Source organism: Podarcis liolepis (genome assembly GCF_965112155.1).
Source record: "Podarcis liolepis genome assembly, chromosome: 5".
NCBI lineage: Eukaryota > Metazoa > Chordata > Lepidosauria > Squamata > Lacertidae > Podarcis > Podarcis liolepis.
Window position 1 is genome coordinate 43,092,583 of NC_139556.1, and position 18,989 is coordinate 43,111,571.

The following is an 18,989-nucleotide window of genomic DNA, read 5'->3' on the forward strand; positions in this document are numbered from 1 at the left end:
ACCACAGGGAGAAGCTCCCACATTACTATGGCAATATATGAACTTGGCCAAAACCATAACTGCTTATAGTCCTGTTATGACGCCATCCTCTCACTTGAGAAACTCAAGTGGAACCAGTGTGGTGTAGTGGTTAAGAGCGGTAGACTCGTAATCTGGTGAACCGGGTTTGCGTCCCCACTCCTCCACATGCAGCTGCTGGGTGACCTTGGGCCAGTCACACTTCTGTGAAGTCTCTCAGCCCCACTCACCTCACAGAGTGTTTGTTGTGGGGGAAGAAGGGAAAGGAGAATGTTAGCCATTTTGAGTCTCCTTCGGATAGTGATAAAGCGGGATATCAAATCCAAACTCTTCTTCATGTGACCCTTTTGCATTCTGGGTAGTACTGCATATAAAATGCTACATTCCAGTGTCACACTACCAAAGTTAATTATTTCTTGATTGAACATTCAGGTGCATCCGTTTTTCTTTCTTTTTTTTCAATTCTACAAACAGGAAGTTGCTCTAATACTGAGGCAGATAACTTTTTCATGTAGCTCAGTACTGTACTGTCTACACTGATGGGTGGAGGTACTCAGGGCATATTCCCAGGTCTACCCAGAGATGTTAGGAATTGAACTTGAGACCTTTTGCAGGTAAAACATGTCTTCTACCACTGAACTATGACCCTTCCTAATACAAAAGCAAGCCATTGTTATACCATCAGCTAATCAAGCCATAGCCCTCATTTTATGATTGCATAAAAGTTGTCAAATGTGGCTCTGTAGAAGTCTAATTTTGGCGACATTTGAAAATCTTGCAGGTTTGTTACAGCTGAAGCCATGATTAAATTGGTGGCTGCCTTAATATGCCACAAGATTCTTGGCCATTCTTGATGTACAACACATACACATGGCTATCCCTCTGTGGGTAACTGCCATTTTGAATGTCTTTAATATTGAGGTAGGAACACCACCACAAATGTAAACTTCAATAAGACTCAGAGGCAGGGGGAATAAGACACCTGCAGCTCTCTTGCATGTGCAATCTGATTTAAGGATTTCTTCACATCTCCTCTTTCCCCGAGGCTGCCTGTCTCTCCCACTGCAAAGCATTAGCATTTCTCAAAATCAGCAGTTTGTCTTTACAATGACCCATGTCAGCGAGGACGAGCAGAGATGAAAGGTGTATGCTGCAGGGCATGAAAGGCAGGCCCAGGGCAGGGAAGAAAGTCCTTTGACTATATATGGAACAGTACAAACAGAACAGCTACTAGCCAGAGGCTTCTGAACATGATAGACTTCAGTGACGCCAAAGCACAGCCATCTACATCCTGTTGTGGAGGACAGATGCAGTTTTCTGTTTCTTCTGGTTGCATGAGAATGGCATGTATGTGTGTGCTTTTCTCCTTCAGTATTCCTGAAGAGCGTCTCTACACCCATCATTCTTCCTGGACACTGAGGTCCAGCGCCGAGGGCCTTCTGGCGGTTCCCTCACTGTGAGAAGTGAGGTTACAGGGAACCAGGCAGAGGTCCTTCTCGGAAGTGGTGCCCACCCTGTGGAATGCCCTTCCATCAGATGTCAAGGAAATAAACAACTACCAGACTTTTAGAAGACATCTGAAGGCAGCCCTGTTTAGAGAAGTATTTAATGACTGATGTTTTAGCGTGTTTCTAATATTCTGTTGGGAGCTGCCCAGAGTGGCTGGGGAAACCCAGTCAGATGGGTGGGGTATAAATAATAAATTTATTATCATTATTATTATTATTCTGTTGCATTACTGTTATCTGAGCAGGTAGGACTACTGTTATTAGAGGAGCACAGGAAGCTTCCTTATACCAAGTTAGGCAAATTGGTCCATTTATCTTAGTACCAAGGACAGTTACTAGTGGAATCTCTCCAGGGTTTCAGGCAACAGCATTTTCCAGCCCTACCTGGAGACACCAGAGACTAAACCTGGGACCTTTCGTGCAAAGTATGTGCTCTACAAATGAGCAATAGTCCTTCCCTGATCCTTCTTGTCTTTTAATAACATCCTTCATCCTGCTAATTAGAAGTGCTTGCAACGGGGCTAAGGGAAAATAAGACTCAGTTCTCTTACAGGATTGTTGTATATTTGAGGGATAAAGTATGTGTAACACTTTCAGCGTTAGCATACAAAGCTAAGTGTAAGTGTTACTATTGTCTCAGCTCACTAGACTGCAAAAGGATTCCCTTATTTGAGGTAGCACAGCTTCAAAGAGCAAGGCATCCCTCTCTCTTTCTCTCTCTCTCTGAATTCTGATACGCAGCCCTAATTTATCTTTTAATATGCTCCTAACAATCTCATGTGTATATTTTCGGGGTGGGATGATCTCATATGCAATATTTCTGCAGCAATATGGTCTCTCATCAGTTAAACCTTTCAGTTTACGCCACAATCCAGCACTGCTGTGCATTGCAATCCAATGCATGCTTACTATATGAGTTCAGCGGCACTTGCTCTCGAGTAAGTGTGGGTATGATTTCAGCTTTAAGTTTTCTGTAATCAATGGGCTTAAGCACTCTTAATACTCTGTCATGGAATGAATCAGTTGGAAGAGAACATATGCATAGTTAAAGCAATATCATTTGTCATAGCTGCATACATGAGATGCATTCAAAACTGTTTAGATGGCTACACCTCATATTTGTGACTAGGTTGAAAGAGGAGCAACACTTAATAAAAGCCTTGCTGGATCTGACTAAAGGCCTATCCAAGCAAACTGCATAGTTTTAGCTACGCACAGGGTGAAGAAGGGCTTCCTTGCCCATCCTTAACCTTCCAGCATTCAGTTTCATTACATGGCCCTAGGTTCCAATATTATGAGACAGGGAGAAAAATGTTGCCCTATCAACTTTCTTCACACCCCGCCTAATTTTACACAAATCTATTAGATCTCCCTTACTTGCACTTTCTCTAAGTTTGAAAAGCCCCCGGAATCATAACCTTTCCTCATAGGGGAATTACTCCATGATCATTGCGGTTAACCTTTTTTGCTCTTCAGCCCCCATATATTCTTTTTGAGATACAGCAATCTGAACTAGGTTGCAGGTTGATCCCCATAGGGGCATATTCCTGCATTGCCGAAATGGACTAGAAGACCACCAGTACCCCGTCCAACTCTCCAGTTCTATGATTCTATAACAAAATTGTAGGGTTGCCAAAGTCCGGGATTTCCTGGACATGAACTCTTTTGGGGGGGGGGCAGCACACCCATCCAGGCGGATTTTTTGCATTTTTCATAGATTGACTGGGTTTTTAAATTTTATTTTTATTTTTCTTTGTGGGGCATGCACATGCCCAGAAGGCGCTGTGCCCCAGAACACAAAACACTGCATCAGGTGGCCTTCCTGGGGCTGCGCTAGGCCCTGCACTGCTCCTGGTGGCTGGCAGGCCGGGTGCGGCCTTCATGAAGCTGAGCAAGGCCTCTTGCCAATTTTGGGCGGTCGCCAGACCTGGCATGACATTCCCAGGGCTGGGCAAAGGTAAGGAGGGGGCAAGCAGGCAAGGAAGGGGTTTTTGCCCTTCAGAATATGGCAACCCTGCAATATTGGCACTTCTGTTTTCAATCCATTTCATGGCTATATTCAATTTATTCATTCTTCCCACCCTTCCCCACCCCACCTAGTACCATTTAAGAACTGCATTCTTTTCTTTAAATCTGAGACCGGGAACAAAAGCTCGCAAAACAAATAGAGACCATTTTGCCTTTGCAGTGGCAGGAAAAATAACATCACTGAATATTTAAAGCCTTCCCCATCTGAATGGCTGCAGTTGCTAGGAAACATAACCATGTATGCGGAAGTATCCTGCTCCTGTGTGCGGCATTGTGCTTTTCAATGAGGATGCCTTTGCATATATTTTAGAGAATGGGCTGGATGGCAACTGTTCGGCTCAGAACATGCAGGAGTTTAAATTGCACAACGCACAAGATTGCACCAGGAAAACCTGAGATAAGGAACACTGTGCTTGGCAAAAGAGTCCCTTGGGTACAGTTCTATAACTATCTAATAAGAGCAATAAACATTGTGACTTTCTTTCTTTTTCAAACACTAGTCTGCACCATACCTAGAACTTTGGCCGCTAATAACATGACATATTTTATTTTATATAAAAAGTAGCAATTAAGGCTGCAGTTCTATACTCACCTGTGTAAGGATATGGCAAGTCCCCAACCGCTTGTCCAAGCACAAACAATACCTTTACCCAGAGAATATCAGCTCATTCCCTGGGATGCCCAAAGTGTAAAGTGGGGAATGTTTTTCCAACCGAGGTCCATATTTCCACCTGGGCAAGACTGCAGGGACCACATACCAGCGATGTGCAGGGCCAGAGACAAGAGTGGGCAGAACAAGAAATGCAAATGCTATCTTTGTACACTACTTTCTGCACGCACACACCCTTTCTATCCCCCATTCAGGCAACCAAAAGAGTCACAATCAGAGTTCAAAGACACATTCCAGCCAGGAAAAAACAAACTTGAGCTCAAGCCAGGGCTGGATTTAGGTCTGATGAGGCCCTAAGCTATATGTCCAGCTGTCCTTTGTCAACAACAAATTGTCACTGTTTTTTGTGTTGAATATATGCTATATGGTAATTTCTGGACCTAATAGGTATCTAAAGCCATGTGCACATAACACATAGGAGCCTACACAACACAAAACATAGTTGCTGTATGTAGGTTTTATTTTATTTTTTATCTTATATTTTGGAAATGTACATCCAGTTTTTTTTCCTTTAATTTTTTTTTGGGGGGGCCCAAGAGTGGGGCCCTAAGCTATAGCTTGTTTAGCTTATACATAAATCCGGCACTAGCTCAAGCCACACCATTCAGTACAACACAGCTCTGACGCTTTTAAGCTCCCAGTAACCCCCTCTTAGAGGGACGCGGGTGGCGCTGTGGTCTGAACCACTGAGCCTCTTGGACTTGCCGATCAGAAGGTTGGCGGTTCGAATCCCCATGATGGGGTGAGCTCCCATTGCTTGGCCCCATCTCCTGCCAACCTAGCAGTTCAAAAGCACACCAAAAAGTGCAAGTAGATAAATAGGTACCACTCGGGCGGGAAGGTAAACTGCGTTTTACCAGAGCAGGTTTCGGTGTTCTGTTGCACAAGAAGCAGCTTAGTCATGCTGGCCACACGACCTGGAAAAACTGTCTGTGGACAAACGCCGACTCCCTTGGCCTGTAAAACGAGATGAGCGCCAAACCCCAGAGTCGTCTGTGACTGGACTTAACTGTCAGGGATCCTTTACCTTTACCTTTTTAACTCCCTCTTATTATAACTACAAGCCAGTGGGTGGTATCTGCCATCATGAACACAAAAAAGTACAAAGGGCAGTTTCAGTCTTTTCAAATGTTTTTTTGTAGGGAGCCCAAACCCAGCAAACATCCCTAGCACATGTTCTTGAGCATACAGTAGTATATGAGCAAACATCCCTGGTGTCCCATAAAGGATGCAGGCAGTGTCTGGACCTCATACTTGTTTGCATCCCACACTAGGAGTGCAGAATGGATGCTGCTATGCATGGCATCCCCATAGCCATCCATTGTCAGCTGTCTTGTAGAAACCTGAGCCACTGTCAGTAGATGATTAAAAAGAGTTATTTCACAACTGAAATTCATTCCCAGAGATAGGGCAGCTTTTCCCCCCCAGGTGTAGTTAATTGCCAAAAAAATAACAAGATTCTGTCTGGGAACAGTAACTTATCGCAGAATGGCTCCAATTAGCTGATAACATCCAAGGTCATTATAACAAAGAAGGCCTGAAAAAGCCCATGGACCTGTGGAAAGTTTCCTGAGAGCAAACTTATCTAAAAAGTGATGAGCCCTTTTCTCCTAGATATAATTGGTTGGTTGCTCCTGCTGGGGACGAGGAAGGGCGTAAGGCAGTGTTTTTGAAGCAGTGGGCCAGGATTCACCTGGGCACTTTCAGGTGGGCTGTGGTGCCTCTTCACCTGTCTGCCCTGCTGCCTACATATGCCCATAACCTTTTGGTCAGACCAATGCTAGCACCAGCAACTCTTTGCACACTGAATGAAAGTGGCCAGGTGACAGATGTTCAAGGGGAAAGGGAGAGGAAGGAAAGTCTTCCTCCACTGGGGGAAAAGGACCAGAGGAGGTGTTGAGGGAGATGAAAAAGTGAGAGAAAATGTTAATGTTTATAACTAACAACGTGGGAATAGAAAAGAAGGGGCTAAGAAAAGAAAGGTGTTATAGGAGGGGAAAGTGAATGTAAAAGGACCAGGAGGGGAAAATGAGGTGAGGGTATGGATAAGGTTCAAGTTGAGTGTGAAAGTAGAATGGGAAATGAATGTACAGGGGAGCACTAAAAATGCTTTTGATGGATACATGGCAGCAGGAAGGAAGAAAAAGTCTTCTCCACTTAAAGCTTCTGGATCAGCAAATTCTGCTGAAAATGGGGAGGCTGTCAAAACACCTCTTTATTTAGCTCAGGGAAACCTGAGCAGTGGAACTTCTTGCCATGAGGAAAATGCTGCAGTCAAAAAATGGAATAACATCAAAAGATAGATTAGATTTCAGTTGAAAATGATGTATGTAATTGTCAGCTGATTGTGTCAAACTTGATCTCCATCCACCACCATTTTGTGAGTGCTGGGCCTCAGTAGTTTTCAGCTGCGTCAATTGGGCCTGCAGGTAGGAACTTTGAAACGATTGGTTTAAGGTATAGTGCTGCTAGCTACAGCTATAACAATGGATAACAATGTATGCGAAAGACACAGACACACCACGAGTCAAAAATACTTCCCTCATCCCTAAGACCCCTTCTTCACTTGACCAGTGGGTGAAAACCCTGAAAGGCTCACTAGCTGATAGCTTTGTAAAACTCTTTCACTAAATTAGCTTAATTTACTAAGCAGTACAAACTGTATTTATGTGGGTTAATTACCATTGGGCTCCTCCAGACATCCTTTTTTTAATTGAGCATTCATGATGGTTTGTGCACACGAAGCTATTTGAGCAGTCATATGCATTCTTGCTTTCAGTAGTTCATTGCACCTGCAAACGTTTTGAAGTAGTCACGCTGCTTCATTTCTAATCAATGCAAGTCCTGTAACGTTTTGCTGAAATCTAACAAAGTTTTGTACCACAAATCTTCTGGTTTCTTTTTGTCCTGGTTTTGTTGCACCACAGCTCCTCCAGACAACAACAATGGCCCCATTCACACCATATATTTAAAGCACTAGGATGCCATGTGAAACAGCCATGGTTTTCCCCAAAGAATTCCGGAAGCTGTAGTTTGTTAAGGGTACCAGGACTTAGAGCTACAATTCCCAGGGCTCCCTGGGAAGAGGGATTGGTTATTTAAACCACTCTGGGAATTGGTGCTCTTTGCTGGAAGTCTTCATATATGGGGTGATGGAGGTGTTTCAAAGACTAATCCTAGCCCCTTTTGCACAGCAGGTTCAGCTATACATCAAACAAGAATCCTGAGACAGGTTTATAGAACTATGTATAATTCACCAGTACCCTGGCAAAATAGTGTTGATTTAAGAATTCCACTGATCACTCTCCAGGGAGTTTGAATCACCACTCTCAGAATATCTGAATGGAAATGATAATGCCGCTAGAACTCTTACGGTTTGCAGTATCAGATACAGTGCACCAGAAATCAATCGCTCTCTGAAACTTTTGAGTTTTCTTTGCCTAGTGCAGATAATCAAATGGGTCACAGTTCATAGGGCCACTTTCTATATTATCAGGTTGTGCAGTTGTGGCTGAAAAGCTGAATGAATATTAGCAATGAAGGCTACCATTTTGATTCGGGTCGCTAATCACTGTGCCAGGAAACTACACATTACTGGCATGGTTTCCCTGGCGCGGTTACTATCAGCACAAATCACTTGGGCAGCCCTTTGCACAGACATAAGTGCCTAAGAAGAAGGGGCTGGTGCCACAGCTCTACACTCCCTGATGCTGTGGTGATCAGTGCTGCGTGGGCAGAAACAGCTGAAAAGAAAGAAGAGGAGTCCAGTGATATATATCTCAAGTTGATCCTTTTACAATGGCTTTGTATTCTTTGTGGCATTTTATGCATTGTGACTTGCCATTATTTTTACTGATTATAGTTTAATATGCTGGTTTTTTAACTGATTATAGTTTGGTAATTCTTTATTGTAATTAATGGGTGTGGACTGTTTGATTATTATTTGCTGATGTTCAATTTTGTTGTTTACTATAGGGCTGACATACGTCCAGACATAACCGGGATTTCAAAGGCAGAAGTGACGTCCGGGGGGTGGCACCCTGTTCTGGAACTTAGGCAAGTCAAAAAGCTCAACAACCTAACGACTTTTTGCAATATGGCAACCCTAGTTTACTATTGCACTTTTGTGGATTGTTCAGTGTAGCTTTGTTTGATATAGGTTGTCTATTTTAAAGTTATTGTAACTTTTTTGTATCAGATCAGATGGTTATTATTAATGTTTGGTGTTTTATGATGTTTTTATGTGTGTTGCAAGCCGCCCAGAGTGGCTGGGGCAACCCAGCCAGATGGGTGGGGTCTTCTTCTTCTTCTTCTTCACTGGTGTGTAAGTCCACACAGCCCTGACTTTGCTGGTTCCCTGCCCCACCCTGTCCATGTAATCAGCAGTGACACAATGTCAGGATGTCTGATCCAAGGGGCCGCCCCATTATGCCAACTGTTTCAGAACAGCCCTGCTGGATCAGACTAGAGGACTGTCTAGTCCAGAATCCTCTTTACTACATGGCCAATTAGGTACCTGTGGAAAGCTCACCAAGCCTGCTCAACATTTCATCTTGGGTGCCTATGCAATTTGGTTTCCAGGAGGCAGCCATGTGCCAGGATAATATATGAACTGAACCTTATTGAAACAGTAATCAAAGCAGAAATGCTCTGAGTCAGTGTTGCACGGAGGCTGTGTGCATGCAGTGTAAGGTGATTTCGCGATGGCAGCTGCAAATGGATAAAAAACAAAGGCCTCCATGCTCAATGTTACATTTGATCCCTGGGGGAGCCATTTGCACTCAGCTTGTCAGGCGAAAACTCATTCAGAGTACTCAGTGGCTGGACTCACTTGGGATTTATGTCCATTTCTCAGTTGTTTCCAACACTTTTAGTTCTCCCTGAAGAGTGCTCTGCATTTCAGGGTGGAAGAAACGTGGATTTTTGAATGTGATTAGATGTTTAGAAATTGGTCCAAACTATGTTTCCATTTCAAGGGAGTCTTTGGAAATTTGAGGGTTGGATTTGAAAATATCTTTATTTTAAGGAATGCTCAGAATTAAATTAGGCAGCCATAGAAATCCTGAATGCACATCAAAAGACTAAAAGAGCATCAGGGCTGCAAATCAGTGCAGTGCTATCCACCTAAACCCTATGTGAAATCAATTAAGTTTAAACATGCAAAACGGTACTGGGTTATGGTCTACTGAGTGCAATCCACCAGCAGTAGTGCTGTGTAAGCCCCAGCCAATGGACTGGGTTCAAACCAGTGTGCATTCTGTAGACATGAACTAAGACCATGGAAAAGAAATTGGTGCACTGCACTTTCATTTTCATAGATTGCACTGCAGAAGCAGAGCTTTATTTGTAATTCAAAAATTGGTTAATTATGGCATTGGGCTGGATCCAGACTAAATAAGCTGAACCGAGTGAAATCAGTGGGACTCAAGTGAAGTCAAGACTGGCAGTAGGAACTATTCAGAAGTAGGTCCTATTGAATTAAGTGGGGCTTAGTCCCAGGTAAGTGAGGATAGGCTTGCCGCCCAAGCAGTCCCGTTGATTTCAATCCACTGTAACCGGTAATTAATAATCTGAAAAATTGTGTCAAAGTTAGCTGAAACCCGCATTTAACAAATTAGGAAGACGGCCAATAGGCCTTGAGCTTATTGCTGTTGCTTTTACCCAGAGCTAAACAGAATGGTGCTGAGGAAGATTTGAATGTGGCAATGTGATCTGCCTCTTCCTTACTTTCAGCAGGCTACAGTTGTGACCTCAGAGCTGCCCATTTCAACCAACCTCTGAAAGGACGAGTGTGGACCATGGGTTGGGTGAAATTAATTGGCCATTGTCAATGGGACAAATTTATATGACATAGGTGGCCATTAATTTCAATAGGATGCATGTACAACTAGCAACACAATCCTATGCATGTTGGGAAATAAATGTTCTTCAAAGTGATGCTGCACACCACTGCTGGCTATAACTCTCTACAACTACAAGTTCAATAAACCCTAGATAATCGTAATAAAACAAAAAATGAGATTCTTTTAATGTGCTCTCAGCGTCTCATAAAGTTCTGTGCTAATGAAAAAGCATGACATACTTTGCATATTAATAAAAGTTGTAGGCTTGTGAATTGCTTATTTAATGAGTTCATTTTTTAAAAGAAAAGGTTGAGATTATTTTATAAGTGATAAAAATAAATAAATGAACAGAGCAGTAAACTGTCTGGTTTTACAAGAACCAAATTATATAGGGTTTTGCATATAACCATATTTAGCCTCTTAATATTGATCTTTTATTTTTGTAGCAGTGTTACACAGAAGAGGACTTCCATAATGGCCCAGACATATGAACCACTTTGCTCTGATGGCATTTGTTGTCCTTGGAAGCCACTGTGGCCTGAACAAAGCTCTGCAGGCCCTATCTGAAATGAAAATAAGGGAGGAGGAAAAATACATTTCTCTTGGGGAGAATGGGCAGGCTCCATGCACAAATAGTTCCAGTTTAGCTCAGCTGCAACAGCACTAGCCAGTGGTGTCATCAGAGTAGGACCTTGGAGCAGAAGAAGCAGGGCAGAATCAGGAAAAGGTCCCTAAATGTAACAGATCTGGCTTAGCATATTTTTTAAGTAAGTAAACTAATACACATCACATAGGAACATGGAAATCTGTCTTATATTGAATCAGACCGCTGGTCCATGGAGTTCAGTATTGTCTACAGTGGCTGGCAATAGCTCTCCAGGGTTTCAGACACGACCTAGGGATTGAGCCTGGGACCTTCTGCACACCATGCAAATTGCTCTGCCACTGAGCTACAGCTATTGCCATCTAAAGAAGGTATGCCTGGAAGCCCATTAAGTCTAGTATCTTAAGCTTTCCTATCTGCACCAAAGGTCATAGTCGTTATTTGCTCGCTCTCAGATTTAGTACCTAACCAAATGCCAAACCCACTAATGGAAATAATTCCTTTTGGATCTATTGGTCTGACTTCCAAGTATACCAGTCAGCTCGTCAACACAACTCAGCCTGGATCAAGCAGACCTGTGCTGCAACAGAATGGGCTAAGCACCGGGGAACCGAGGAAGCTGCTTTATACAAAGTCAGACCATTGAGCTCCTTCAGTCAGAACACTGATCCATCTACTTCAGTATTGTCCACAGGGCTTGCAATGGCTTCCCAAGTTTTTAGATGGGGGTCATCCCCAGCCCTACATGAAGAGGCTAGTGATGGAACCTAGGCGCTTTCCTATGCAAAACAGGTAATCTGCCTCTGAGCTATGGCCAAGTATTAGCTGGAGCACTTCCATCCATCTCAGCTGATCTGCTGAGAGCACAGTTCCCTGCTTTTTTGAACGGGCTGTGTTATTGGCCAAAGTAGGCTTAGATGGGAGGAAGAAGGCATGTATGGCCTCATCCACACATCATATCATTACAGCAAGAAAAAAAACACACACACACCTAATTCTGTAATTTAGGGTTGCCATATTTCAAAAAGTGAAAATCTGGACATGAAAATTTAAGTTTTAAACTTTTTTAAAAAGGGAAATCACCCCAAAAAATAACACTTGTGATATGGGCTGTCATACGCTGGGTTTCCCCGGACATTATAGCTGTTTCCTGAAAATTCTACCCGGATGCCATTTTTGACAGACGAAGCCTGTCTGGGAAATTCCAGACGTATGGCAGCTCTACTGTAATCATACGCACACTTACTTGGGAAATAAGCCCCATCGAGCTTAACTCAGTGTGGTTTAGGCCTGAGTAAATACTAAAGAATTTCACTATAATAGCCTGATCCTAAGCATATTTACTCTAACATAAATCCTACTGAGTTCAATGGAGCTTATTCCCTAGTAAATATGCATAGGATACTTAAATTTCATTTGGAACCATTCATTTAGCTCTTCCTGGGGGGAAAAAACATTGAATACAACTTAAACAAGTCCTAGTGAAATTTAAAAGGAAGCAGAGGAGACAAAAGAGGTAAATGGCACATCAAGTGGAATTTACACAGAAATACACAATGGGATGAGTCACATAAAGTCTGATCAGTATACAAAGCTTCTTTTTCTCACATTTTAAAGATGAACATTGACAAAATATGTGTATTTTGTCAGCAATATCAGAAGGAGCCTCAAGGATGTAGACTTTAAAAAAAATTAAAGGGCCCATGGATGATTAAGTCCAGTCAGAGGTGACTATGGGGTGCGGTGCTCATCTTGCTTCAGGCCAAGGGAGCCAGCGTTTGTCCACAGACAGCTTTCCAGGTCATGTGGCTAGCATGACTAAACCATTTCTGATGCAAGAGAACACTGTGACAGAAGCCAGAGTGCACAGAAATGTTGTTTACCTTCCCACCACAGCGATACCTATTTATCTACTTAGCTAATCTTATGTATATATCTTATACATATGTAGACAGAAGATATATGGATAACCTAAGTCTCAGCTATAGATGCAAATGCAGAATCTGAACTTTTGGCAATGGTTTTTGTGAGAATGGCAGAATTGGTGATTTACTTTTGATTTTATTTTTTTGCAAAGAATGTCTAATGTGCTGGTGAGTTTTTAATGAGAGTTGACCAAACATACCGGTACTCAAAGTTGAAAAGAAAAGAAAAATATTTTGGATATTTAGAAATTCAAATAAATGGGAGGGTTATCCTCTTTGAGATATGCACACACTGTTCATTTGGGTAATCTGGGGTACTGGACAACAGAGACTCAGTAAATGGTGCTATTTTATATAATCAATGGGAGTCTGTCTTGTGCTCCAGTTCCTTTTGGAATATGCTCCAGTACCTTTTATGTTAACACACAATCTAAGCTGCAACAGTTAATCACTCACCAATCTACATATCCTGTTATTGTAATAGACCATATATGTTGCAAGTTTTCTTGCAAGAGAAAACAACCCTTGTGGATTATAAATACCAAACTAATCAGCTATTAAAAAGTTGGTGGGCTCTACCCCACAATACAAAATTCAGTCTGTTTTTGGAATATGGGTGGTTTAAGAACCCATGGGAAGTTTGCTGTGCTCAATTAATGCTGTTACTGCTAAAAGACTGTTGAGTCTTTTCAGCTGTCATCTAAAGATCATTCTGGAGACTCATCTATTTGCCCCCCACCCAATGCTGAAATGAAATATTATGTATTAGTATACCCAAGAAGACAGAGCTTGAGAATTCCCCTGGATGGTAGCAAATATTTCTGAGGTTGCTTATACAGTTGTTAATCTACTGAAATAAAATGCTGAAATGTATACTGGTGATTAGATACACAGATAAAATGCTTGAAAAAAATGCAAGCCTAGGTTGTTATTGAAAATTATTGTCTTCATACAGCAGTCCACAATGAAAGCTTTCTTCGTCTGGCAGATTGAGGCCACCAAGAAAATCATCTAAAATGTTATTCACTTGCCATTTACATCTGTACTTCTGGGTCAATATTCTTGTGGGGATGGGGGAAGTTTTAACCTATCCATGTTTACCTGGATGTAAGTCCTGTGGACTTCAGTGGGGCTTTGTCCCAGGTAGGCAGTTATCAGATTGCAGCCCTAAACATTGCAGTGGCTCTGTTTCTCAAGTGCTCTTCTAACATTTTGTCTTGAGCAGTTCCTACTGTCATATGTGTTGTCCTTGGTTTCTTATGAGATGCCTGACAGTTCATTTCATATAAGTAGTGGAAACTAAACTTTGAAGCGACAGCTCCCTATTCCAAACCTTGCCTCCCTCCACCCTGGTCCTTCACATACACAGAGAGAACTCCCTACAAACCTATATTCAAAGCAAAGGATGACATTGCTGACAACACAGTACTTCAGGAAGGTAAAGGCCAACAGCAGCAAATCAGAATGGAAGGCAGAAAGAAACTGTTCAATTCTCCCAAGGGAACCATTGATGGAGGTGAATCCCATTGTACCAAGTCCCATCTTACCAGGATTGCTCAGAGGGGAGAAAGTAACAATCCAAAAAAAGAGGGGGGGAATTGCACCTGCTATCTTTGTACTCCCAACTCCACCTGCAATGTTGTATGCTGACTGCAGCTAGTGAGCTTTTATGAACTGGAAGGTCCAGCCACTTAATGGGCCAAACTGACATTTATCACCGACAAGGGAAACAGGGGTGATAAAATGGGAAATTCCCTTTTAACTGCAGATTAAACCCCAGAGGGCTCTATTGTTATAGAAGAGAATTAAAGAGGTGTCCACAGCACACAGGAGCTCAGTGCAATTTGCTAGACTCTCTCTCCTCACCCCCCCTACCCCCAAATAATAATGCTGATGCTCAATATGTGAAAGTGCAGGTGGGACCTTGTAACTAACAGCTCTACTCAGAATTCGTATCTGAAGTAACCAAATCAAAATGGGTGCAGCTCCCTACATTATGCAATAGAATAGAATGCCGTGGATCTGGCAAGGCCTTTTCTTTTCCATTAAAAATATTTTTCCCCCATAAAAGAAATAACACCACCAACCTATATTTATTACCCAGGCTACAGCCATCTGATACATCACACAAATCATGGCATAGCTTAGCATAGCATAGCATGCAAAAAAACACACACCCGAGAACCTGGCAATGGATTAATTCCAGAATGAACAAGCAGGCAGTTATATAACTGTGTGTGCAAAGACACCGATACCATTCGGGTGCAGAAAGAGGCAAAAATATGCAGAGAGACTGACCTTACAGGCAAGTTCCATCATGATGGGCACATTGCTGGTCTGCTTTACCTGAAGGAAGCACCATTCCGTGTATTGCAGTGCACTTCAGCCTAAAACCTGTAGGTTGCTCCTAGCAGGCAGGTTTAAAGCAGCATGGGGGTTTTTTTGCGCGGGGAGGGGCGTGGGAGGGGTTGCCATTCACCTTGCATTTTGCAAGAGGTTTAGCATTTTCTAACTGCAAAAATCAAGCAATCCAAAAGTCCGTTCTCTCCCTGCAGGTTATATACGCTGTTCTCCAAACGGCTTAGGACCAGATGTGATGCAAGCATGATTCGTCAAGTCTAGTCCAGCATTATTATTTTTTGGGGGGAGGGGGTGAAAGCAAGGGAGGGAGGGAGGGAGGGAAGAGGAGGAGGGGTGGAATCGACCATACAGGTTTTGTTTTTTAAAAAAGCTGCTCACCAGGTACACACCCTGAAAGTGGAGACTCAGGCCAGCCTAAGTGAGGCAAAGAGCTAGAGAGGGGTTTCACCAGCAGGTTGCAGTTGCCGGGCGATGCTCTGGATGCTCGCCTTCCTCCTGGGAAAAATGAGCTCACTGCGAGCATCCAACAGCCGCCCCTCAGCCATTGCAGTGACACTGCAGCTAACAGCCGACTCCAGGCACGTCATCGGAGGAGCTCACTTGGAGAAACGGAGGCCCTCCCATTCAGGAAGGGAAAGGCAAAGGCGCTCGATCCAGCAGCAAGGCCAGCCCTCAGCTGCAGCCACCTAATTCGCGGCTGGCTTTTCTCAAAGCGTAAAACAAATTCCTCTCCAGCATCCTAAGCAGGGTGGGGATTGTTGCTTCCACTCTCTGCGTTGCCAAGGTTACGGAGGCTTGCCTCTCTCTCCACCTCCCCTTCCTCTCCGCTGCCAAGTAAGGGATGTAGCAGGACCCAGCCGAGACTGACATTTAAAATCCCCGTGGCTCCTCTCTCTGGCATTTGCAAGCAGCCAGAGAGACGGTCCGAGTTCCTCCTGCAGGGGTCCTCCGCAGACGTGGCCCGTCCGGGGCCAGGTATTAATCGATCACCTCTTCATCTTCATCTTGAAATTCTTGTTTCTCTGCTCTGAAAGGATGCAGAAGGGGAAATTGCGCTGGGGTCTTTGCAAATGTCTTTAAAGTATCCGGGCATGGCAGATAAGAGGACTCATCATCAACCCCTTGTAGGAAGCCCAGAGCTAGAGAGAAGGTCCCAGGCTCCTTTCAGTTGTATTTATGTACTGCTTGCTTGTTAACTTTCCTTTTGGTCTGTGCTGACATGTTAGGTCTAAATTATTTATTTGCAACACTGAACGGTTGGACTTTGGCCTATTTGAACGTTCTGGTACCTTTTGTAAACTGCAGGTTTGCATATCTATAAGACAGGTGGTTTTTTGTAAGGCTTTTTGGGCACAGCTCACTGTGGAAAAAGTCCATCCTTGAGTCTCCAGATGTGGGTAGACTACAACTCCCATCATCCTTGGCTAGACTGGTGTGGATGATGGGAATTGTAGTCCACCCACATTGGGGAACCAAGGTTGAAGAACACAGCCCAAAGCTAAATAATGTCTGCAATGGGCTGTGACTTGTCCTACCAAGAAACAGATACAGTACTAAGTAAGGGAACTTGCAACAAAACATTGCGTCATGGAGAGCTCCTGTTCCAGATTCCACCCAAGCCCTTTTCAAGGATTCCCCATTCCATTGCCCTTCTCTTCCCCACCCCTATTTTCTCCCTCCCTTTCTGTCCCTCACTTGGCCACTGAACATACTCAGTTTTAGGGGGTCCCCCCTTAAGTTAACCAGCCAGCATACAACAAGAAACCTAAATGCCACATACCACGTTGAAAGAATTCTTAGGATTTTTGAACCTACTAAGAAATATCACAATGATACAAATACAGTGGTGTTTCTGTCAAATACAGGGGTACCACAGCTAATTGCTTTAAACACGAGTTCTCAAATATTCTGTAATTCTACTTTTAGTAGGCTTTGACATTTATAGTCGCTCCCTGAATTGTTTGGGGTTTTATAGCTCATTGCATCCATTAACAAAAGGCACCTTTGTGCATTGTCCAAACTGTTCGATTGTGAAGTGCTCTGAAGAGGAAAGATGCATATATGCCCCTGTGTATCTGATAAATATCTTTAATATATAACCACAGCTGTGCAAGCCTCATTGGACACTTATTCTGATAGTGTTTATTTAATTCACTGTTGCCTGGCAAAACTCTAAAGGTCCACAGATGGGGTAACAGGTGGTTGGTAGCTATCCCTTTCTGTTTATGATGAGACTCGGGGTATTTGATGCAATGCTATTAATTTATAATCACAGGCTTAATAGAAGCATCTACTTCTGCAAAAAAAAATTAAAAAATTGTTAGCAATTTGCCATAGATCTACTGCAAAATGATTTTACACCAGTGTGGTTTAGAACAGAAGAGGTGCTTTTTGAGAGTTGATGTAATTTAATGAAGTAGGTATGAACTGCAAAATACCAAAATCTCAGCTAGACTCATATGGGTGGCCTTTAGTATCATCTTGCAATGATGATTTGTTTTATGGGATTAATAATACAGGATTGCTTTATATTATTTGCTGCAAGGCTTCCTAAGGGCCAAATCAGACATGTGTGCCAGTTAGGCTATTACATGGAAAAGGGGTCTACTTTTTAATTACTAAAGAGAGTGTGGGGACAGCAGCAATATAAAGCTACCCAATCTGGCTTCTATTGCATTTATATTTAATGAAATTTATATGTTAGTTAGGTTTCTTTTTTAACAAACAAAAAAAAACAAAAAACCCCAATGTAAGTTTAATAAAATAATATTAACTAGTCATAAGAAAATACTGATAAAATCAACAGACTTTATTTTTTTAAAAAAACAGTTTTGAAAGCAAATATACATAATAAAATTGCATGTCTGGGTAGACATTTTTTAAATCTATCTACCACCTAAAGATGATCTCCAACTTTGCTAATATGAAAACTACCTAATTCCTATTTTCCATATTTCCAGAGGTGGGGAATCAATCATGATATGTTTCTCATTACCAGTAGAACTTGGTGCAACCTCTAACCTGTGTGACACTTAGAAGCAGTGGCATAGTGTGGGTTGCCAGCACCCAGTACAAGGCAAGTGTCCTCTAAACTGCCTGCTGATGGGCTGGAAAGAAGGGGCAAATCTCGGTGACCTACCCGAGTGGCAGCTGTGGTGCCCAATGAGTGTCAAGCACGTCAGAAAGCAGGATGGGGGACTGGTCAGAAGCGGGCATCTTTCTAAAGCCCATACAGAGGGCACCCTAGCAACTGGCTGTCACCCAAATCTGCTTCTCAGTCTGCCCACATGAACATTGGGAGATTTTTTTGGGGGGGGGGTATTTTTAAAGCTATTATTACTTCTCTCTCTCTCTCTCTCTCTCTCTCTCTCTCTCTCTCTGAAATGTTGTGCTCCTAATAATTTTTCATGCAGTTCTGCTGGTTTATATACTTCTACTGCTCTTTTATCTTTTTTTTGGGGGGGAGGTATTTGTTTTAGGTTGTTTTATCATTTGAATGTGTATTATAAATGGCCTTGGGGATTTTTTAACAGTGTAAAACTGAAGCAGGAAGCATTTGAATAAGTTACTTTTAGAAACACGTCAAGGAACAACACGTCATCTCTTGCAGTCCAGAAGAAAAGAAGGAGAGAAGCATTACACAACATGAGCCACAGAGTGAAATGCTGCCTTAAACAATAAGAGTACGTTTTGTGAATCTTTCAGCCGTGTGGTGAATCTGAGCATCTGCGCTAAATCTGAGTATTTTGAGACCAGATAGCACAAACTTCCATTTGGTCAACATCTGACCGCATGGAGAAAGTTATATGAATTAGGGCACACACCCTTTCTCTCTCTCTGCTGGAGAATGCCCTTTTCTTTCAGCATCCTCTTCTCACAGTAGCCGTACCAATACCTATGAGAAGCCCGCAAGCAGGACATGAGTGCAACAGCACCCTCCCCGCTTGCGATTCCCAACAACTGGTACATAAACACATGGGACGTGGGTGGCGCTGTGGTCTAAACCACTGAGCCTCATGGGCTTGCCAATCA

At 42.8% G+C, this 18,989-nt stretch overlaps 1 protein-coding gene across 22 annotated transcripts in view; it reads right to left on the reverse strand.

The window, feature by feature from the left end:
* The window catches only part of JAKMIP3 (Janus kinase and microtubule interacting protein 3), a 104,657-nt gene extending 89,002 nt beyond the window's left edge, over positions 1-15,655 (reverse strand). For 5 of the 22 annotated variants that reach the window (XM_083505942.1, XM_083505939.1, XM_083505948.1 and 2 more), the window contains exon 1: positions 14,895-15,651. The gene's annotated coding sequence lies outside the window, so the exon portion shown is untranslated. Of the gene's footprint in view, positions 1-14,894 lie in introns of all 22 variants that reach the window. The other 17 variants (XM_083505955.1, XM_083505936.1, XM_083505933.1 and 14 more) reach the window with 8 other exon arrangements.
* Between the last annotated feature and the right edge of the window lie 3,334 nt (positions 15,656-18,989).